The 21642-nt window shown below is 32.8% G+C and overlaps 1 protein-coding gene across 6 annotated transcripts in view; it reads right to left on the bottom strand.

The window, feature by feature from the left end:
- Positions 1-21642, bottom strand: part of MBD5 (methyl-CpG binding domain protein 5) — a 396020-nt gene that overhangs the window by 302646 nt on the left and 71732 nt on the right. The window contains exons 2-3 of one of the 6 annotated variants that reach the window (XM_067025972.1): positions 17819-17944; positions 15966-16063 (exon numbers count right to left, since the gene is read on the bottom strand). The exons of the other annotated variants lie outside the window; for them this stretch is intronic. The gene's annotated coding sequence lies outside the window, so the exon portion shown is untranslated. The remainder of the gene's footprint in view (positions 1-15965; positions 16064-17818; positions 17945-21642) is intronic. 6 annotated transcript variants of the gene reach the window in all.

Here is a 21642-nt window from a genome sequence, read left to right as displayed (position 1 = left end):
CGGAGCGGCTAGGCCCGTGAGCCATGGCCGCTGAGCCTGTGCGTCTGGAGCCTGTGCTCCGCAACGGGAGAGGCCACAACAGTGAGAGGCCTGCGTACCGCGAAAAAAAATAAAATAAAATAAAAAGCTACAAACAATAAATGCTGGAGAAGGTGTGGAGAAAAGGGAAACCTCTTGCACTGTTGGTGGGAATGTAAATTGATACAGCCACTATGGAGAACAGTATGGAGGTTCCTCAAAAAACTAACAACAGAACTACCATATGACCCAGAAATCCCTCTACTGGGCATACACCCTGAGAAAGCCATAATTCAAAAAGAGTCACATACCACAATGTTCGCTGCAGCTCTATTTACAATAGCCAGGACATGGAAGCAACCTAAGTGTCCATCGACAGATGAATGGCACATATATACAATGGAATGTTACTCAGCCATAAAAAGAAATGAAACTGAGTTATTTGTAGTGAGGTGGATGGACCTAGAGACTGTCATACAGAGAGAAGTAAGTCAGAAAGAGAAAAACAAATACCGTATGCTAACATATATATATTCAATTAAAAAAAATGGTTCTGAAGAACTTATGGGCAGGACAGGAATAAAGATGCAGACATAGAGAATGGACTTAAGGACATGGCGAGGGGGAAGGGAAAGCTGGGATGAAGTGAGAGAGTGTCGTGGACATATATACACTACCAAATGTAAAATAGATAGCTAGTGGGAAGCAGCCGCACAGCACAGGGAGATCAGCCTGGTGCTTTGTAACCACCTAGAGAGGTGGGATAGGGAGGGTGGGAGGGAGATGCAAGAGGGAGGAGATATGGGGATGTACGTATATGTATAGCTGATTCACTCCGTTATACAGCAGAAACTAACACACCGTTGTAAAGCAATTATACTCCAATAAAGATGTTAAAAAAAAAAAGTAGGAGGTCCTTAATGAATCTAGTCCCTCATGGCAAGATGTATTGTTTTTCATAGTTGTTCATTCATGTTCTCTAAGGAAGTAGCTTAGCTAAATAACTAAATATCAATACCAGGAAGATGCCTCTCAGGTTTTTTTAGACATAGTACATGGATTTGTAAAAGAAACATAATTGAAGAACCAAAGTCATCTGAAAGAAAAGGTAAGATATAAAAACAAACCAAACTTACTTAAAAACTCTCCAAATATTGAACAAGGGTTTCTGAGGCTTACATTGCTTAATTTTGTAGGTGCTAGATATGAAGCCTTAGACAAGCTTGCTTGAATATTCTTCTACAATGAGAGATATGTATTATTGTAAACAACAAGGAGATTGAAATAAAGCTCTGAAAGAAATGTTATTTTCTTAAAGAAATCTCTTCTAAACAAGCTGTACATGTGAAAAAATATATTGGGATTAATTCAGGCATTAACTATGCATATCTTTAATAAGAACTGAGATATATTATTGCTTACAATGGGGACATCAGCTATTCTAAATGCTTTATTTGTAAATAGTCTAGTCTTTAAAAAGCTCTATAAGGTAGGTAATGAAATCAGTCAAACCCAGTTTTACAGATGAGGAAACTCAGGTGCACATAAGTTAAAGTTGCTCAAGTTCACACAACTGAAAGAAGAAGCAATGTTTAATAAAAAGTAGAAGAGCTGATAATATAACTGAAGGATATTTTAGTGACTGCAGTCTTTATATTATGTAAATTCTAAAATACAAAATGTTAAATTCAATGTAAAAATGGAGTACTGAGTATTTTTAATTCAACAATTTAAACACTGCCCCAAACAAACCAGAAACAGAAGGGAACTGCCTCAACCTGATACAGGGCATCATGAAAAACCCACAGCTATCATCATACTTAATGATGAAAGACTGCATGCTTTCTTCAATCAGGAACAAGTCTTTTGCCCCTCGTATACAATATGGTACTAGAGTTTCTAGCTAGGGCAATTAAGCAAGAAAAAGGAGGAAAAAAAAAAAAGAAAGGACAGCCAGATTTCAAAGGAAAAAGTAAACTGATCTTTATTTACAGAGGACATGATTTTTTTAATATGGAGAAAATCCTAAGGAATCCACCATAGAAACTACTATAATAAGTGAGTTCAGTAAGACACCAGGATAAAAGACCAATATACGAAAGTCAACTGTACATCAATACACTAGCAATGAATAATTTGAAAGTGAAATTAAGAAAAGAATTCTATTTACAAGAGCCTGAAAAGAAAATACTTAGAAATAAACTTCTAAAAAGTAAAAGACTTAAGCTTTAAATTTTTAAAACTACAAAATATTAAGATATTAAAGAAAACCTAAATAAGTTGAAGAATATGGCACACTTCTGAATCAGAAGACTTACCGTTATTAAGAGAGTAACAGTAATATTCCTGAAATTGTCTACAGAATAAATGCAATCACTATTAAAAAAATCAATCAAATTCTGCAGAACTGACAAGCTGATTAGGATTTCACATGGAAATGCAAGAATAACCAAAATAATCTTGAAAAAGAATAACAAGGTAGAGAACCGACACTTCACATAATGAAAACAATGTGATAATGGCACAAGAATACAGGTGTAGATTAATGGAACAGATCTAAGAGTCAAGAAATAAATCCTTACATTTACGGTCAACTGGTTTTTGACAAGGATTCTAAGACCATTCAATGGGGAAATAATAGTCTTTTCAACAAACGATACTGGGTGCAATCAAATATCCATATGAAAAAGAAAAAAGTGGACCACTTCCTTATATCATACACAAACATTAACTCTAAATGAGTCACACAGTTGCTGTAAGAGATATATTATAAAACTTTAAAAGAAAAGATAGGAATAAGTGTTTGCGACCTTGGGACAGGCAAAGCCTTCTTTAGATATGACACCAAAAACACAAGCAATAAAAGAAAAATAAAGTTAGACTTCACCAATATTAGGAACTTTTGTGTTATAAAGAATACCATCAAGAAAGTGAAAAGACAACCCACAGAATGGGAGAAAATATCTGTAAATCATGTATCTAATAGGGGACAACCCAAATGTCCATCAATTGATAGATGGATAAACAAAATGTTATAACCATATACTGAAATACTATTCATCAATGAAAAGGAATGAAATTAGGATACATACTGTAACATAGGCAAGCATTATTTTACAGGAGAGAAGCAAGTCACAAAAGACCACATATTATGATTCCGTTTGTATGAAATGTCCAGCATAGGCAAATCCATAGGAAAAAAATGAGTAAATTAGTGATTTCTGAAGGCTGGAGGGTGGGGAGAATAGGGAGTGACCACTAATGGGTACATAAGTGTTTTGGCGGGTAATTAAAATACTCTAAAAATTGATTGTGTTGATTATTGCACTATTCTGTGAATGTATTAAAAATCACTGAATCATACACTTTTAGTGGGTGAATTATTGATATTTGATATAAGTTACAGCTCAATAAAACTGAATAACTTAAATATCATATTTTTACCTTATATAAATTACTATAAATTTATAATTTATAATTATAATAGTAGAACTGTTCTAGCTTGGTGTTGGTCAAAATAGGCAGCACATGACAAAGAAGATTTTAACCTTTTCACTTTCACAAAGCAATCAATAATAAAACAAAAAAGGTTGTACTATTCTCCATACTCCCCCTGGTCCATGAAATTCATATTTTCTCTACATATTCAGGTGTTATTTTTAAACTCAACCTGAGAAGCAATCAATTAAATCCACTGTTATTTTTATTTTTAATTCTTAGATGTTTAGTTTTCAGATGTTTGTTGTTGGCAGAAAGCAATGGTAAGATTCAGAGGTCTGGAAAGGAATTTCAAAGTCAAGTAGGACTCAGGAATTCTTTGTTGAGGGAAGTTCTGTGCACTAAAGGAGTCTGGCAGACATCCCTGGCTCCTGACCACTGAATACCACCAGTAGTCCTTTCTCAATCATAGTGATAACCTAAAAAGGACCCTAGCATTTCCAATATGTCCCTTGGGGGAATATACAAGGGAGCTGACAAGGAGCAGTACTAGCCACACACACATACAAAAGAGGTAAATACTTAAATGTAGAAAATAAAAAGATCTCTAGGATAGAATACAGGATGGTAACTTCATAACCTTGCAGTAGAGATTTCCTTTCTTAGCATGACACAAAGACCAGAAATCATAAAAGAAAAGACTTACACACTTGATTAAACCAAAATGTAGATATGATAAATTGGGAAAACATATTTATAATTTACAAAAGGGACAAGTAAATATTCTTAATATAAAAAATTCTCCCACAAACTTAATAAAAAAGAAACTATCCAAGAGAAAAACAAACAAAAGAAACGACTAGAAAATTCACTAAAGAAGAAAATTTATACAACAATAGGGATATTTTAGCAGTTATTATGTGCCAGATGCAATAGGTACATAGCATCCACCTTACATGAATTTATTTATTAAGGAGAGGCTATAGAATTCTCAACAGTTCTACAAAGTGTCTTCTAAATTCAGATCAGTATTATAGTAAGGTCAATTAGCTTGCCAAATTTACACAGCATGTCAATGATGGAGGCTGGGATTCAAGCTCTAGTACCAGAACTCAGAGTTTTATCACTGTTTTCTACCAGTAACAATATCACTGCTGCGGGTGTATTTACTTTAATGGAATAATAAGTACACAAATGTCTGTACAAGACAATAAGTGCACTCACTATTTATAATTGAGAAAAAAGTAAATAATCTAAATAATTATCAACAAGGAATTTATTTACTAACATATAGCATATCCACCATACCATGTAATATACAGGAATTAAAAACAGTAAGGTAAATCTATGTAGCAATATGGAATATTTTAGTAATATGTTGGTAGATTTTTAAAAATCAACCTGCAAAACAATTAGAGTATGATCTCATGTTATTTTTATTATTTAGAATAATTAGTAAAAACATCCTCCTTTTGGAAAAAAAAGAAGGGAAAACTACATTTAACAAGTCATTTCCTATATAAGCTCTTAGCTTTTAGATATTGGTAAAATGTCTTATGCTGTTACATAGGTATTACCTTCAATTTATACTGGAAATCTCTGATATGTTATTCCTAACGACAGCAGGTAATAACTAGCTTATTCTCACCTCTAAACAATTAACCAACAATTTTATAGCTTGCTAAGAGATTATCTAGAGTACTCATAGTATTTACATCAGCCACCTTCCTTATTGTTTTTCTCTAAAAATTACATTAAGCTATTTCAGGATAAAGTACTTTTAAAAAAAGTAGTTGAGCAATATGTATCAAAATTTTTAAAATTTCAATCCTCTTTGATCTAGCAATAGCTAGATTTTTCATTCAAAAGAAACTGTGACCAAAGATTTATTTCATCAGTGTCATCAGAGCACTAGCATAATAAAAAATTTAAATCAATCACAGGAAGCTGTTTAAATAAGTCATGGAACAACTACACAATATTATACAGCCATATAAAATAATAGTGCAGAAAAAACTAAATAACCTGGAAAGAGGTCCACAGTATATTGTTAATGATAAAATTCATGTGACAAAGAGGCATATACAACATGAACACATTTCAAAACTAGAAATCCCTAAAAAGAAAGATCTGGGAGGGTAAGCACCAAAGTGATTATCTCTGGATGGTGTAATTACATGTGATTTTAATTTTCCTCTTCTATATTTTCTAAAAGAAAAAATATCACATTTGTAATAACAAAATTAGTAGTTTAAAAAATTGAAAAGAATCAAAATTGTGTGCTGTGTTATATTTACCACATGGTATATAGTCATCTTCAGATTATTCATAGAGAGGGGAAAATGGGGTACAAAAGCAAAGTGATGATCATTTATTAATCCAGTTCACCATCTTGTCCTACTCTTCCTAGCAGCCTCTTCCATGCTAAAAATTGGCTGTGACAACAGAATAAGGTGTACTTAGGCTACTCACATTCTACTGCAACGCGGAAAGTAGTGAATGGGTTCTCACGCATGTCATTTTAAGCTCCTCTATCCTCTAACAAAACTAGGGATGTCAACAACATTTTAATTAGAGATTAGAAGCTGTTAACAGTAAATGCCAAAAATATCAATAGTACAAGTTTGAGAGTAGTTACTATAAATCAGAAAGTTTTCCACAAGGTAATATTCCCAGCAGATGAAATACAATGTACCTATTTTTTAAGAGTTAAACTTTATGTGCAAAAGGAAAGCATCAATCATTGAAAGAATTATTATGAGAAGTAAGAAGACGCTCTAAAGTCATACCACCTATTTCTCAACCAACCCCAACCTCACCTGAGGTATTACAGATGGAGAGAACATAATAAAACCAGCAAGATTTTTAGCTATGGTTTGAAAATGCACAGCTGCAGATGCCATACAATACAGGGTCCAACTCATTGTATGCTAGAGTAGAAGTAATATTGGTGATTGTTTTCTACATATCTGGTCTAATAAAACTTTTAGATTACCAAACAGATACCTGAATTTTAGAGCTAGTCAGAGGAAGAACTGGGCCTCCAAGGATTTCTGAGTCTAAATGAAAGATTTTTTTTAAATTTCAAGTTCAGCACTATAATACTAGACAAAATGAGATGGACAAGCCTTAAACAGAATTATCATAGGGATCAGTTTTAAATACAAATCAGTATAACTCGGTGGCAAAGTAGATAATGACTCAATGATAAGCATTTAAAAATTGTAAATTTTTAAGGGAAGAAATAACTTTAGACTCTTTTTATTAAGTATTAGAGACCACGAACTACTAAGAGGCTCATGTGATAATTCATGTTTTTTTTATTTTGAAATGTGTGAAAAATTCATAAAGACATTCATTTTGCACCCAGTAGAAAGTATTTGGTGCAAAGGTTTGTTAGGCCAGTTTAGAAAAACAATTCAAGAGAAGCTAATAAATGGTATAGTTTTTTAAAGAAAGAAAGAGCATTTTAGTTCAGGATATTTATGACAGAGCAGAACCTCCAATATAAAATATAAATGCTAATGAGATTCCTTGGAGAACAGGATTTCAGTAGAGACATTAAAGGTTCTCACAAATGAGTATGTGTACACACACATACACACAATTTATTATATAGGCTGAAAAAAATGAATCAAACCAAATTGTTCTCTCTTTTACTACTAAAGAAATATAGTTGTAGATATAGAATAGCTAAATTTAAATTCTGTGACACTATACATCAAAGTTACAAAAATATATTTCTATATATATTTTTCTAACTTTTCTGAACTTTCTAACTTTTCTAACTTTTCTGAAAACTTGCAAACTTAAGGAAAGTTCCAATAATAGTACCTACAGAGAACAACTAGTAACTTTCACCTAGTTTAACATATTTTTAACCACTTGCCACATCTGCCCTCCCCCCTTTATGGGTATGTGCTTGTGTGTCTGCATATCTGTATCTATACATACACTTTCTTTTTGCTGAACTATTTGAGAGTTACTTGTACACACTGCAGCACTTGACTGATGTATACTCTTCAGTATGTATCACCCAAGAATAATGATACTCTCTACACAGTTGTGATAATTAATTATCACATTCAGGACACTTTACACATTGATAATGTGATATAATTTATAATCCATATTTCTATTTTATCATTTGTCTCCCAAGCCATTTGCCTTTTGTTGGTTTTACTGTTTTGTTTGTTTTTTCTTTTTCGTATTATGATCCAGTCAATCTTCATTCTCCTTTCATCTACAGCAATTCTCCAATCTTGTCTAGTTTTTCACATCACTGACATTTTGGAAGTCTAGATCACTTGTTTCTCAGACTATTTCTCGATTTGAATCTGTCTGGTTAATTCCTCATGAATAGATTTAGGTTAAACATTATTGGCAGGACTATAACAAAGGTGCATCTTTTCCTTCTGAGGTGCAACATATTAGGAGGCACATGATGTCACACTGTCCTTTATTGGTGTTTTGAAGTTTAATCGTATGGTTAAGATGGTAGGTGCCAGATTTCTCCATTTTATAGGTAATATTCTAATTAACAAGTGATCTGTGAGGTGATACTTGGAGACCATGTGAATATCCTGTTTCCAAGCAGTCTTTTTACCCAATAATTTTAGCATCAACTGGTGACTGCTGCCTTAATTATTACAATCATTGTAAAGAAAAGTGATTTTCCATTTCTTTTATCCTTTCTACATTTGTTAGCTGGTATTCTGTAAAAAGGCACTTTCCCTTCATCCGTTCTTCTCTCTATTTTCTTTTATGTATCAGTGTGGACTTACGGATTATTGTTTTTAATTCAGTGTGTTATAATCCATTTCTATCATTATTTTTTTGATTTGGGACATAATTGTCTCAAATATGTTTAGAAGGAGCCCCCTTAAGGCTAGCTCCTATGTCCTTTGGACATGTCTCTTCAGTTTTTGAGCCTGTTCCATAATACATTTTAAAATAATGACATTTCAAAACAAAAGTCAACATTATATCAAATAGAACTCTACTAGAAGTACTCCCTCCAAACTCAGGAATAAAAATAAGAATATTAATTATTACCAATATTATTCAAAGTGGTTTTGAATATATTTTACATATGTAAAACAACAGAAAAAGAAACATAAGGAATTAATATAACATAGGAAGAGGCAAGATATTATTTTGATGAAATGTATGCAATGAAATCTAAAAGAATCAGTGCAGAAATTATAGAATTAATGAGTAGTAATTTTTCCAGATGTAAGTTAAACATGCTAAAGTAATATCATCAAGTTACAACTAGGTAGAAAATAGAAAGAAGAGACTTCATTCCAAATAACGAGGAAAAACTGCATTATTTAGAATGTAATTTAATAAGAGCTGCATTTAATCTCTATGAAGACAACCATTAAACTTAATGAGTATATTTAAACTATGACTTAAATAAATGGAGACATATTCTTGAATGGGTGGCCATAATATTATAAAATGAGTTTTTTAGTTAAACATAGTGGATTAAACATATGTTCCTTTCTACTCCTTCCTGAAACACCATTTAAAAGATGGTAAATGTATATATACATTTAAATTATAATACTATAAGAAAAAAAAATGAAAGGAGACAAAACAGACAGAAGGTATCAAAATACTTTTTGAAACTGGAAACTGAATTGATTAAAAATAACCCAAAGGGTGAGAAAGGTAAGGGAGAAAGAGAAGGAGGTAGGCAGGAAGCCGGGGAGGAAGGCAGGGGAAGAGAGAGAGAGAGAGAGAAGCAGTTCTATCGCAGAACTTCAGAAAAGCTTAGGAATTGTATTTCTGGATAGAAGGGTATAATAAGGTAGGGCTTTAAATGGAAAGATTTGTTCACAATTTTTAGAAGAGGATGCCAAACTGACCTTTCCTACTCTAGAGCCAGGTGACTAATTAAATAGTTGACTGAAGTTTTATTCTGTAAGTTTGAACCAAGAGGCTTTAGATTATGAGTCGACAAGAAGAGATGAGAGTGGAATAATTTGTCTTATTTAACAACTGGGACTAAGTAAAGGTTTATTACACCACTCCCTTTCCTCCCTTTCCATTGATTGCCTCCCAGAATGCTGGCATCCAGAGTTTTCCTCCAGAGACAAGATACTGGAAAATTCCTCTCTGTGTAATCTGAACTGCTTAAGAGTAAATACCTGCAGATACTGACATTTGGTGACCTCCCAACAAAGAGATCAGTTCATCGTGCATTCAAATCTCAGTGAAGCTCTCTAATCAACAAGCTCTGCTCATAGTACACAGAAATAGGAATTCAAATCATATAAACAGAAAAACTGAACGTGGAGAAAACATACATTCAGGGTACAGAAGAAACTTCAAAAAATGTATTTAAAAACCTCACAGAAATAAGAAACTATATTGTATTCAGGAAGCAAGAATCAGAAGCTATAAAAAACGAAACTCTCAGAGAACAAGAAAGATCAGAAATGAAAAAAAAAAAAAGCATAGAGTTTTAAAGTGGATTCAAATATAAAGCTAAAAACTCTTCCCTAAGGTAGAAACAAAATGATAGAGAAATGAACAATAGGAAACAAAAGATATGACAGTAAGAGTCTAAGAGGTCTGGTATCCACATAAAAGGAGTTCCAAGAATACAACAACAACAACAACACGGTCAATAACAGCAAATTAGAAGACAGGAAACCATCAAAGAAATAAAACATGAAAAATCTGCCAATGGAATACCCAGGTCAAAGGATGAAAACTGAGCAAACAACCAGGTGAATCATTAAGAGACTAGAAAGCACTGAGGAAAAAGAGAAGGTTCTAAAAGATTCCAGAGACTGGGCAGGGAGAACTCCTGTGCCTAAGATGAGACTCTGAAAGGTTACTGGTCTTTTAACAACAATACTAGAAACTAAAAGATAATGGTCTCAAAAACTCTGAAATAGATATGGGATTCAGGAAACTGAATTAAAACTATTTTTCATCCCTGCTAATACTTCCTGTTAACGATTACAGAACACAATTTTACAAACTCTAATGGAAAAAGCTTAGATAAATCAGACATACAATCAGACAAACCTGGATTGAACTCTAGCTCAACCTCTCACTAGCTTTGTAATCAATGGGTTATTTAGCTTCATTTTAATAAGAGAATAATAATGTCTAATTCATAGAATTGTTCTAAGAATTACATATAACTTTTATGAAACACCAAAAAGGTATTTGATAATTTGTTACCATTATTTTCAGAACTATCATTTGTATTATTTAATTGAAGTACTAGCCATAATAGATAAATGCTAAAATAGTAAATATTTAAACAATTGTAGAAAATATATTAAATTTTAGTAATTAAATAAACAGAATATCAATATGATATGGTCATCAAATTGATCACTGCAAAGCTATGTAGGAACATGGAAAAATAATTAGAAATTGTCAAAGAAAATGTCAGATTATAAAATATATGTATAAAATAATTTTAACTACATAAAAATATATATACCTAAGCATTAGAATTGAAAAGTCAATATACAAAAATATAAATAGTTTTATTAGAGTACTGGCATCCTGAATTATGATTCTTAATTAAGAATTTATTTAACAGCATGTTATCTATTTTTAATAGTGTTCAGATCACTGTAGAAACTACAAATAAGTAAAAAGAAAATGTGTTAAAAGTCACCCCAAACCTCATGCCCAAGAGCTATTACTTTTAACTTTTGTGATGGATTATGATTATACATATACACACACCATTGTTTTTTAAAAATTAGATTGTATATTTTAACTTGCAACCATCTCTGTTTCCCCTAAACAAATTACCACAGACTTCTTTTGATGGCATTCAAAGAAATCTTTTAAAATTGTATTTAGCATTTCATTATTTGGATGTTTCATGCTCAATTCAACCCATTCTCTCATTGTGAGGTAAATGTTTGTTTCCAATATTTTAATTTTCTGTAAAGTGATGTAATGTCCACTTTTATGGCTAAATCTCTATACATACCTTTAATTGTTTTTCGTAGAAGCAAAATTTATGTGTCATAAATATAAATCTTTTTACTTGGATATACACTGCCAAATTGCTCTGCACAGGAGTTGTAGCAATTAACATCTTTGCCAATAAGAGATAAGAAAGTTTCTGGGTTTTTGAATGCTTATTGATTTGGGGTTTCAAATTCTGTTTCCTTCCTTCTTCCTTTCTTTTCTTCTTTACTTTTCTAATTTGATAAGAAAAATGGTACTGTATAGTTACTTCTATCACTATTTTTTGGATTACTAATGATTTTAAATATTTGAAACATTCATGTCTGTGTATGTCCGCTGTCCAAATTTCTTGAAGCATCATGCTCAGAGTCAGTTTGGGACTTTAGTCTTGGCTTTGACATTTACAAGCTGTATAATGGACTTCTATAACCTGTAACACGAGTATCACCTGAAAACAACTAAAATAAAATAAGAAGTATAAAAAATACTTCTTAAATTATATCCCATGAGGTAAGAAAAAAGTAAGGAATTCTGGGGACAAGACTAAGCTAAGACTGGTATTCAGAGTAGTAAGGTAAGCACTTGAGTTGTCTTTTGTTTTAAGAATATTTGCTGAATCAGCTGAAGTTGAGTATTAATTTTTGAGGCCTCAAAAGGTAGGATATCTAACATCAGACTCCCCCCAAGAGTGCTGGGGCCACAAAGCACTACTCACTTAGTATAAGAGTTAGTTAGACACAATAATGATGATCATGATAATAATAGGAAACTCTTATAGAACTTACTGTGTTCTAAGTGCTTCAAAGATATTAACTCATTTGATCCTCAGAAAACCCATAAAAAGGGCACCATTACAATCTTTATCTTAGAGATCAAGACACTGAAGAACAGAAAGGTTAAGTAATTTGTCCAAGGTTAGCAGTAGAGCCAAAATGCAAATTCAGATGGTCTGAGTCTAGGCACAATGCTCTTAAGCATTATGCCATACCACCCCCACCCTCTTGCTTCCTTCCCTAAGAGGAAATGTAAGGGAAATTGCCTATACAGAACTTTGACACTGGATGGATGGGAAAAATAAGTCCTCTCTGATAATTTGTAACCACAAGCTAACCCTCACTGAAGTCTGCAGTCTGAAGTCTCACTACTCTTTTGCTACACAAAATCTCAAGCCAAGATTTTAAAGTGGTCCTATATTAATAGTATCATACTAATACTGTTAGGCATCTGATAGAAACGAATGTACACCTTGAAACACAGGTATCAAAATACTTTCATATGTAAAATTCAAAGAAAAATGAATAGCTCAAGATTTAAAAAATCATTAAAATATATTAAAAAACAAGGCATCATATGTAAAACAAATAAATAACATATGGCAGAATCCCTCCTAAGAAGTTGCCAGGTATTAGAATTACTGCACATACAATAAATATGTTTAATATGTTTCAAGAAGTAAAAAGTTTAACAATATAAGAAAAGAAGATGAATTCTGAAAAAAGAAGAGAATTTTTAAAAATGCAAAGTATGATAAAGCAAAAGAAGTCAATCAATAGGTTAAACAGTAACTTCAATAGAGTTTAAATGAGAATTAGAGAATGGTAATAGAGAAATGAATAAATTATGTCAAATGTAATCCTGAGACATAAAGAGGCATGGAAAATATTGCGAAGAGATCTCATGTACATCTGAATTAGAGCTCTAGCAAAGACAGAAAGAGGTAGAGGTTATATTGGAAGAATGAAACTGTTAATACAAGAAAAAGAAAAGATATCAAAAGCAAACAGAAAAAAAAGATAAATTACATTCAAAGGACTGACAGACCAATAATTAAACTTTTGAAAGAAATAGAATCCACAAGACAGTGAAATAATAACTTTAATGGACTAAGAGAAATTAACCTAGTAACCTAGAATTCTATAGCCAATAAAATTCTTCTAACAATGAGAGTGAAATAAGGTCATTTAGAGATAAAGACTGAGAGGGTTAATCACTCTCATGTCCTCATTGAATTTATTTTCAATCAAAAGTTCTGAAATGCCTAAGGAATGATGAGGTGAAAAAAAGTGGTAAATATAAATAAACAATATTAACATTATAAAATATGATATTTATTTTTTACAGAATTAAAAACATAAACAAAAATATATAAATTGGGAAAAGGTAAGCAGAGTTAAAATATTCTCTCCTAAGGTCTTTTTGTTTGTGTAGAGACTAAAGGTATGTATATAATTTAAACAGTATACATGATAACATTTCTAGGGTAAGGAAGTATAACCTCCAAACCAGTAGGAAAAAAAATGAATACGAAAAAAATAATGAAGAATGCACAAAGAAGTCAATAAAAGAAAGAAAGAAAGAGAAACAAAGAAATGATGGGAAAATAAATATACTAAATTAAATGGCAGAAATAAACCCAAATACATCAGTAATTACAATAAACATAAATGGGCTGTATAGTCTAGTTAAAAGATAAAAATTGTCAGATTGGATTTAAAAAAAATTTAGCTATATTGTTCTCTTTCCAAAAGATACATCCATAACATAAATAAAAGTACAAAATGGAGAAATATATTAATACAAATATAAAAATTATATTAATATAAGGAAAAAAGCATTACTAGAAATAAAGAGGATCATTGTTAAATGATAAAAAGTTTACTTCTTCAGGAAAATATAACAATAACAAAGTTGTACACAGCTAACGATCTCAAAATACATAAAGTAAAACTTGACAAGGAAAACTAAACAAACAATGTAAAATGGGAGATTTATAGTTTAGCTTAGTAACTGAAAGGTCAAGAAGACAATGTCATAAGAACATAAAAGATTTGAACAATTACACTTATCTAACGGACGTATGTATAAAATGATACCCAGAGTTGTCAAATACACATTATTTTCAAGTACATTTCCAAAACAGAACATTTCAAAAGCTGATCACAAACTAGGCCACAAAAATAAGGCTCAGCAAGTTAAATAATTGATATTATACAAACCACATTCTTTAACAACAATGAGATTAAGACAGAATTTAATAACAAAAAGATAACTAGAAATAATTCAATTGTTTTGAAAATAAGCAGTATACTTCTAAATAACTTGGAATAGAAATTGGAACTAAATATTCAGAACTAAGCGACAACCTAATATGAAAACCTGTGGTATATGTGAAAATCAATAATTGAAGAGAAGTTTATAACCTTAAATGCCTACTATGGAAAAGGATGAAAATTAGTGACCTGAGAATCCAATAAAAGAGGCTTTATAAAAGAAACACAATAAACTTTAAAAAAAAAGGAGTTGAAAAAAGCAAAGGATAAGAAATAATTAAAATAAAAACCCAGAAATTAATGAAATACAAAATAAATATAAAATAGAGGTGACAGGAAAGCTAAAAGCTGACTCTCTGCAAAGCATAAAACTTCAAACCTCTGGATAGATTCAGCAAAAAGTTGTAAGGAAGAAAGGAAGAAAAAAAGGGAGGGAGGGAGGAAGTAAGGAAGAGAAGGAGGAAGGCAGGCATGCAGAAATAGCTAATGTTGGAAACTACATAACTACAGATGCTGCAGACATTAAAATAATAAGAGCATATTAAAACAGCTTCATGCCAATACATTTGAAGACAGATGAAATGAACAAACTAGAAAAATATAGCTTACTGCCACTGATTCAAGATTAAACGGAAAATTCTTAACAAAACTACTAAAGAAATTGAATCAACAGTAAAAATCTCCCCACAAATAAAATTCCAGATTCAGCTGTACAATCTAAGGTGTTATTTAACCTCTATGATTCTTTGTTTACTTATTTATTATATCCCATATTATCTCATAAGTATTATACTATCTCACAAGCAATTTAATTTGAAGATTATATAAAAAAGTACATAAGGCAATCTGTGAACTCTAAGGTGTTACAAAAACTATAAATATTATTCACCCAATTTTAGATTAAAATCAGAAAGCCCATAACTTTAAAAATAGACACATTCCAAAGAATCTTCCACAAAGTCAAATTTTCTCCAAAAGGCAAATCTTATTTTGCTACCGCATCCATTAAATACCTAATGATACATTCTTTGGGAGGAAAACTGGCCACAAAATAATACAACTTCAAATTAAAAATGTTGAAAAAATTTAGAGTAACCTTTTCAAATAGTCAATATTGTGTGTTAAAAACTTACTGACAACGTTACAAAATGCAGTTTAAGTAGTAACTATTTTTTGTTTAGTGCAATAGGTTAAAGATCCAAAGAAACAAAAAATAATATTGCAGAATGCGATGAAGAAGCATAACAAGACAATGTTTCATGGGTAATGAGTTAATGCTTTTTCCTTGTGAAACATAACCTTCTATGAATGTGCGCTTCATAAAATACCTATAAATCTATTCATATTCATCTTTTCATGTATGCCTTCATTCAACAAAGATGTTAGTGCCTACCAGATATAAGGCACAAGTTTAGATGTTGAGGATACAAAGATGAAAAACAGTGAAGCTCACAACAATTTTACAGTCCAGTGAAGGAGAGAGAGATATATAAAGAGAAGTACCTGAGTATGCACAGGATACTACAGATGTTCACAGAGGAGGTACACCTAATGCAAAATGAAAAGATCGGAGAATGTCCGCAGAAGGGATGACTTCTAAGCTGTATATGAGAGAAGAAATTAGAGTTAGCTAGGGGGAGACGGCTGGCCATTCCAGGAGAAGGGAACTCAGGCCACTGCTGTCACAGCTCCTCATACCCCCTCTTACAACCTCATCATGCATTAATATGTTATATTACACTGGTCAAGCATGGCACCTGTCACAAACATTATTTCATAAAGAACAGGATTTAAAATTTACTATTGGATAATGCTAAAAGTGAACTTTAATAATGTGAGTTATATAATGTGTTTAAATTATTCTCCTAACTCTGGCAAGATACCTTAAATTTATTTTGAAATCAAACTTTAGACATCCATGTTTGACTAAAATACAGTGAAATTAAAAAGAAAATCATGCCCATCTTGTTTCAGTTTTCCATGTACTGACATAGCTAGAAATTATAAGCAGCCAAGGGATGTATGATGGGATGGGAAAGTTGGGCATATCTCTGGTCCAGAACAAAGAAAGGGCACTTCACTGAATTCTGAGGCTACCTTTCCAAACTATTCCATGTACTAACTTGCCACCTTAGTATGCAGCATGTATCAGAATGTCAACAGGTTGTGTGTTTTCCTGAAAAGGTTCCCTGAACTAAGGCCACTATCCTGGGCTCTTCTTCTAGGACTGATTGGCTTTGGGGATTGTTTCTTATACCATTACTTCTATCTTAACTTTTCTATGACTCCAGTAACATTTACCCATGAACCACTAAATTAAAGTATTTTCAAGGCCATAATGTTTTCAATTACATTAATTTTGATCTCTGTAAGAAACGCACTCTTGGGCTTCCCTGGTGGCGCAGTGGTTGAGAGTCCGCCTGCCGATGCAGGGGACACGGGTTCGTGCTGCGGCTGGGCCCGTGAGCCATGGCCGCTGAGCCTGCGCGTCTGGAGCCTGTGCTCCGCAAAGGGAGAGGCCACAACAGTGAGAGACCCACGTACGGCTAAAAAAAAGAAATGCACTCTACCATTAGGGATAGCTGTTACTCTGAAGAGGAAAAAAGCCACTGATGGAAAGCAAAATAACAGAAAGATCAAGTAGTAAGTAGCAACACAGCTGGGGCTGTGTTTGGCTTTGGTACAGTAAAGAAAAAGTTGATAATGTACATTTTATTTTCTTCATGCTGCTTACATGGATACATGAGGAATTTATTCTAAGGCAACAGTCTGATTTCTCACAGAATGCTGTATTTTCTTACAGGAACTTATATTCTGATTAAATTTTTCCCACCTATCTCTTCTCTTGGTGAGTAGGAATGTTCTAGTCTTATACAACATAATAAATTAATTATGCTTTTCATAGTTTCTTTTGTCTGACTTTAAAATTTCTTTGATTTGCCAATGAACAGACTGTGAGCTCCTAGTAGGGCAAATGTTCTGTTCTCATAAGTCTTCTGCTTTGTAAATGCCTTATACAAACAATCCAGGTTTATATATTCAGCTAGCTGAATAAAACAAGCAATTCTGATCACTCACATAAATGTTACATAAAAATCAAAATATTCAGCTGAGAAATATTACAGAAAAACTACAGGTACTGATACTAAACTGAAAGAACTCAGCATTTGGAGTTAGACAGATCTGGCTAGAATCTTATTGTCACTACTATGTCACAGCTGTGTAACAGACAAGCTACTTCATTTCTTCTAGCCTTTTGCTTTCTTCTCTTGAAATAAAGAGAATAACATATACTCTTCAGAGGATTAAATGAGGTAACAAATGTACAGCAACTAGCAAAAAATAGTGGACATTACCATTTTCAACTCTGCTTTCTATCAAAGTAGATGGGGAGGTCTTTCTTAGGTCAGTGACTTTGAAATTTGGCTGAAGTAGATGAAAGCAATATCCTGTTTAACTTCATGCCCAGATCAACCTTGTTCCTACAATATTTTTGAGGTAGAAGAAAGGAGGATGGGATGGATTAGAACAGCAAACTTGAAAACAAGACTAGATACATGACTTTTAAACATTTTCCTTCTTATTTAATTCAGGCCCACCTGGATCACTTTAAATTGGAGGATTCTGTGAATGGTTAAGATAGGCTAAGTGAAACAACAAAGAGCTTGATTTGCATTTATGGGTATGTATTATGTATGTATATAAAGACTGTTCAACATATTTGTGTATGTATATACACGCATGTGTGAGTACACACACATACCTTACACAAACACACATAAGACAAATCTACGCAAGGGAAAATCAAGACCAAACAAAGAAAAACAAAGAGAAATGTAATGAGTTGTAGTTTAAAATTTAACATGTATTTTTACTGAAAGAACACAATTTTTTAAAAAGTTTAGTATTCAGTTTATATTATAGCTGAGGCTAGTAGTCAGTATAGTGAAATAAAATGAGGTTAAAGAAACAAACCCAACACTCTCCTAACCTAGCTAGCAAGCATAAAGATGGTAAAGTAGTACTGAAGTTCCTTCCCTTTATTTTAGGTTCTGAAAGGATGTGCATTTAATTTCATTTATTTATATGTTTAAGGTGACAGCATATAAACATTAGTTATATTGTAGTTTTATCTGTTTTAATTTTAAAACTTTGTTGATTTTTTTTGAACCATGTCTAGCCTTCTTTTCTGCTTTTGCATTTATCGGACAGGATGGAGCTATTAACATTTATAAAATACCTCAAAAGTAATGTCAAAGACATCGTGGATGAATAACCGACAGGTGAACTATAAAGGGAAATTAATGACTGTTACTGGTGCAGTGGAACATAGATTTGATCTTATTTGTGAACATTCTTAAGTGAGGAATATGCAAGATTGTACCTTCCAAAGATGCTAATCAATAAATCAATCCTTTCCCACATTCTCTTCTTACAATGTGACTGACACTCCTCCCACTGAGAGGTAGGTGGTATTTTCCCTTCCCTTCAACATGAGCCCATGACTGTTCTAACAAGTAGAATATGGTAAAGATGATTAGGTCACCTGAGGTTAGATCATACAAAGTATATAAAACTTCCACCTAATTTTCTTCTTCTTGAGACACTTGCTTTTGGGTCCTGGTCCCCATGCTATGAGGAAACTCCAACTAGCCCATGAGGAGACCATACAAAGTAGTCCTTTTAGAGAAGAATTAATTCCCCAAGCCAACATCCAAAATTAATTGCTAAAAAGCTGAATGAACAATGATGCAGATGACTTTAGCTCTCACAGACTTCCAATCCTCAAGCTGGACTCCAAATATCATGGAACTGAGACAAACCATCCCCACTATGCCCTGTCTGAAATCCTGACCCAGAATCTGTGATTATAATAAATGTATGTTCTATCCAATTAATTTTCGGTAATTTGTTATGCACCATTAGATAACTGGAATAAGGTACTTCCATACATGCAAATTTGAGACTCTGGCATTTGAGGCCTATGTGTAGAAGTTGGTACTTGTATGAAGATCTGAGCATATCTCTAATGATGGAGATGGGAAAGACAGGGGGGGTTAACATCTGATCTCATTTTCCCAGTCAATATATGGCTCTTGCTTTCTCTTGCCTTAGGGACATTCTATTCTCTTCCCTCAGCCTGAACATTCATCCTCCCTGTGACACAACACTCCCTCTGATCTTCACTTGGTAAATTCCTACTCTCCTCAAAGGTCTTAGGTCTTACATGAAATGTCACATTCTCCCAGAAGACTCATCTGACTGCTAAGGAATGGATTTAGGTGCCCCTTCTATTAGATTATAGTGAATTTATCACACTATATTCCAGTTATTTTTTCCTCCATCCTACTAGCCTGTAAGCTCCTTGAAGGTATGAACTTTCTACTACTTGATGCTGCATACCCAGCATCAAGTAGTGATGGATGATCAATAAAAATCATTTTGATAAATGAGTATATGAATGAATGAATGCTTCTCTCTACCTCTACCCTGCTACAAAGGACTGAAAGGCAAGACCTTGGAAAGCTGGAGAAAGTAGATATTCAGAAACTGCAGTAGGTTAGACAGGAATGAACAAAGACACAATGAAGTCAGCAGCTAAACTCACTGGGTGTGATGAATTTCAGAGACAAAACAGTCTCCATTCTGGTTTCAGAAAATTCTGCAAATCCGACTCAGTTCTCCCTCAGTTGTCTTACCTTTCTCTCCTGACACACACTTTCATTTCCTCATGTTACCTTGGTTTGTAGACCCTCATGATAACCTCCAGAAATTCAAAATCTCCTAATTTATCCAGGTCTGCCATTAAAAATGCCCCATACTTAGGATCATACACCTGGCAGTTTTCAAGACAGTACTGATTTCATACCTTTTTTTCTTTTCATTAATCTAAACATCAATCTACATGAAATAATATCATTATAAAAACTACCATATAAACACATTCATGAATTGATAAAAGTCTAAGATGGATCCCAATTTTCTGGAGAGAAAAAAAGGACATCTGACTAAAGATTCCAAAATTATGCTCCAATTCTTGGAAGTCTTTGCTTCCATTCCTTAGTACTGATTTAAACTAAGTATTAATTTAATTGTAACAATTAACTCTAGAGTATGAATCACTTTATCCCTCCCCAGTGATTATCAACAGGAGATGAGGGACTTGTTTCCTTAAACAAATTACCCAGTAAAGAATCACTTTTGAGTTAGGAATATCTTTCAGCATTCATTGTCTACTGCAGGTAGTGTATACAAAAAGTCTCTCACGGAGTACAAGTCTATGCTTTTTGCAGGCTTGTATATTTATCCCTCTTCCTTGTTGTCACCTACTCGGTAACTTCCTCTTCAAAAACTTCTTTCATTTTTTTATCCCCTTGCACCTGGCTCATAGGCTTTTATTTTTACCCCAAAGTTCCAATCAACCAGAGTAACCACAATACGCTACATTAATAACCCCATACTTATCTTCCATTTCTTGATTTTTCTTAGTGATTCAGTCAACCATTTTTTTCCATGGACATGCCCCAGATGTTATTAATGCTCTACCCTCAAAATAATAAATTTAGACATTCTACTCTCTGACCATGACCTCCCAACATCCCAGCATTCTCTTCTAATTACAACTCATATATATATACATTCTCAAGGCAATTCATCTCCAAACTAGGAAGTGTAAGGCAATTGTAAGACAAGTGTCTTATAATACACTTGTAAGACGAGTGTAAGACAATCCTGTAAAGGAAGAAAGTCTTAGAACTTTTTAATCTTTCATTATTTATATTTTATATTTTTATAGTTTATATTTTTACAGAACATATAAAGTAGGTTGCAGGTTATACAAAGTAGATTTTATTATACTTATGTAATTTAATATATTTTTAATAAGCTTTATATAAAGTATATGAGCATACAGGTAAATACATATAATTTATAAATACATATATACATCAGTGGTATGTGTTAAAAAATTGGAGACCATTTCACTGGCTACTTTCTACCTTTTGTTCTTTCTCTTTACTGCCTTCCTTACTCTGTTTTTATTGCGTTGTACATCACTTAAGCCACTCCCCTGTCAATATATTCAATTCCCCTGCCCCACTGTCCTTCCATTGTATCTGGGTTTCTGAGTGCTTCAACAGAAAAATTAAAAAATATAAAACTCTACAGATAGTGACCACAA

This window comes from Kogia breviceps, chromosome 2 (genome assembly GCF_026419965.1).
Source record: "Kogia breviceps isolate mKogBre1 chromosome 2, mKogBre1 haplotype 1, whole genome shotgun sequence".
NCBI lineage: Eukaryota > Metazoa > Chordata > Mammalia > Artiodactyla > Physeteridae > Kogia > Kogia breviceps.
This window is presented reverse-complemented; position numbering and strand designations above follow the sequence as displayed.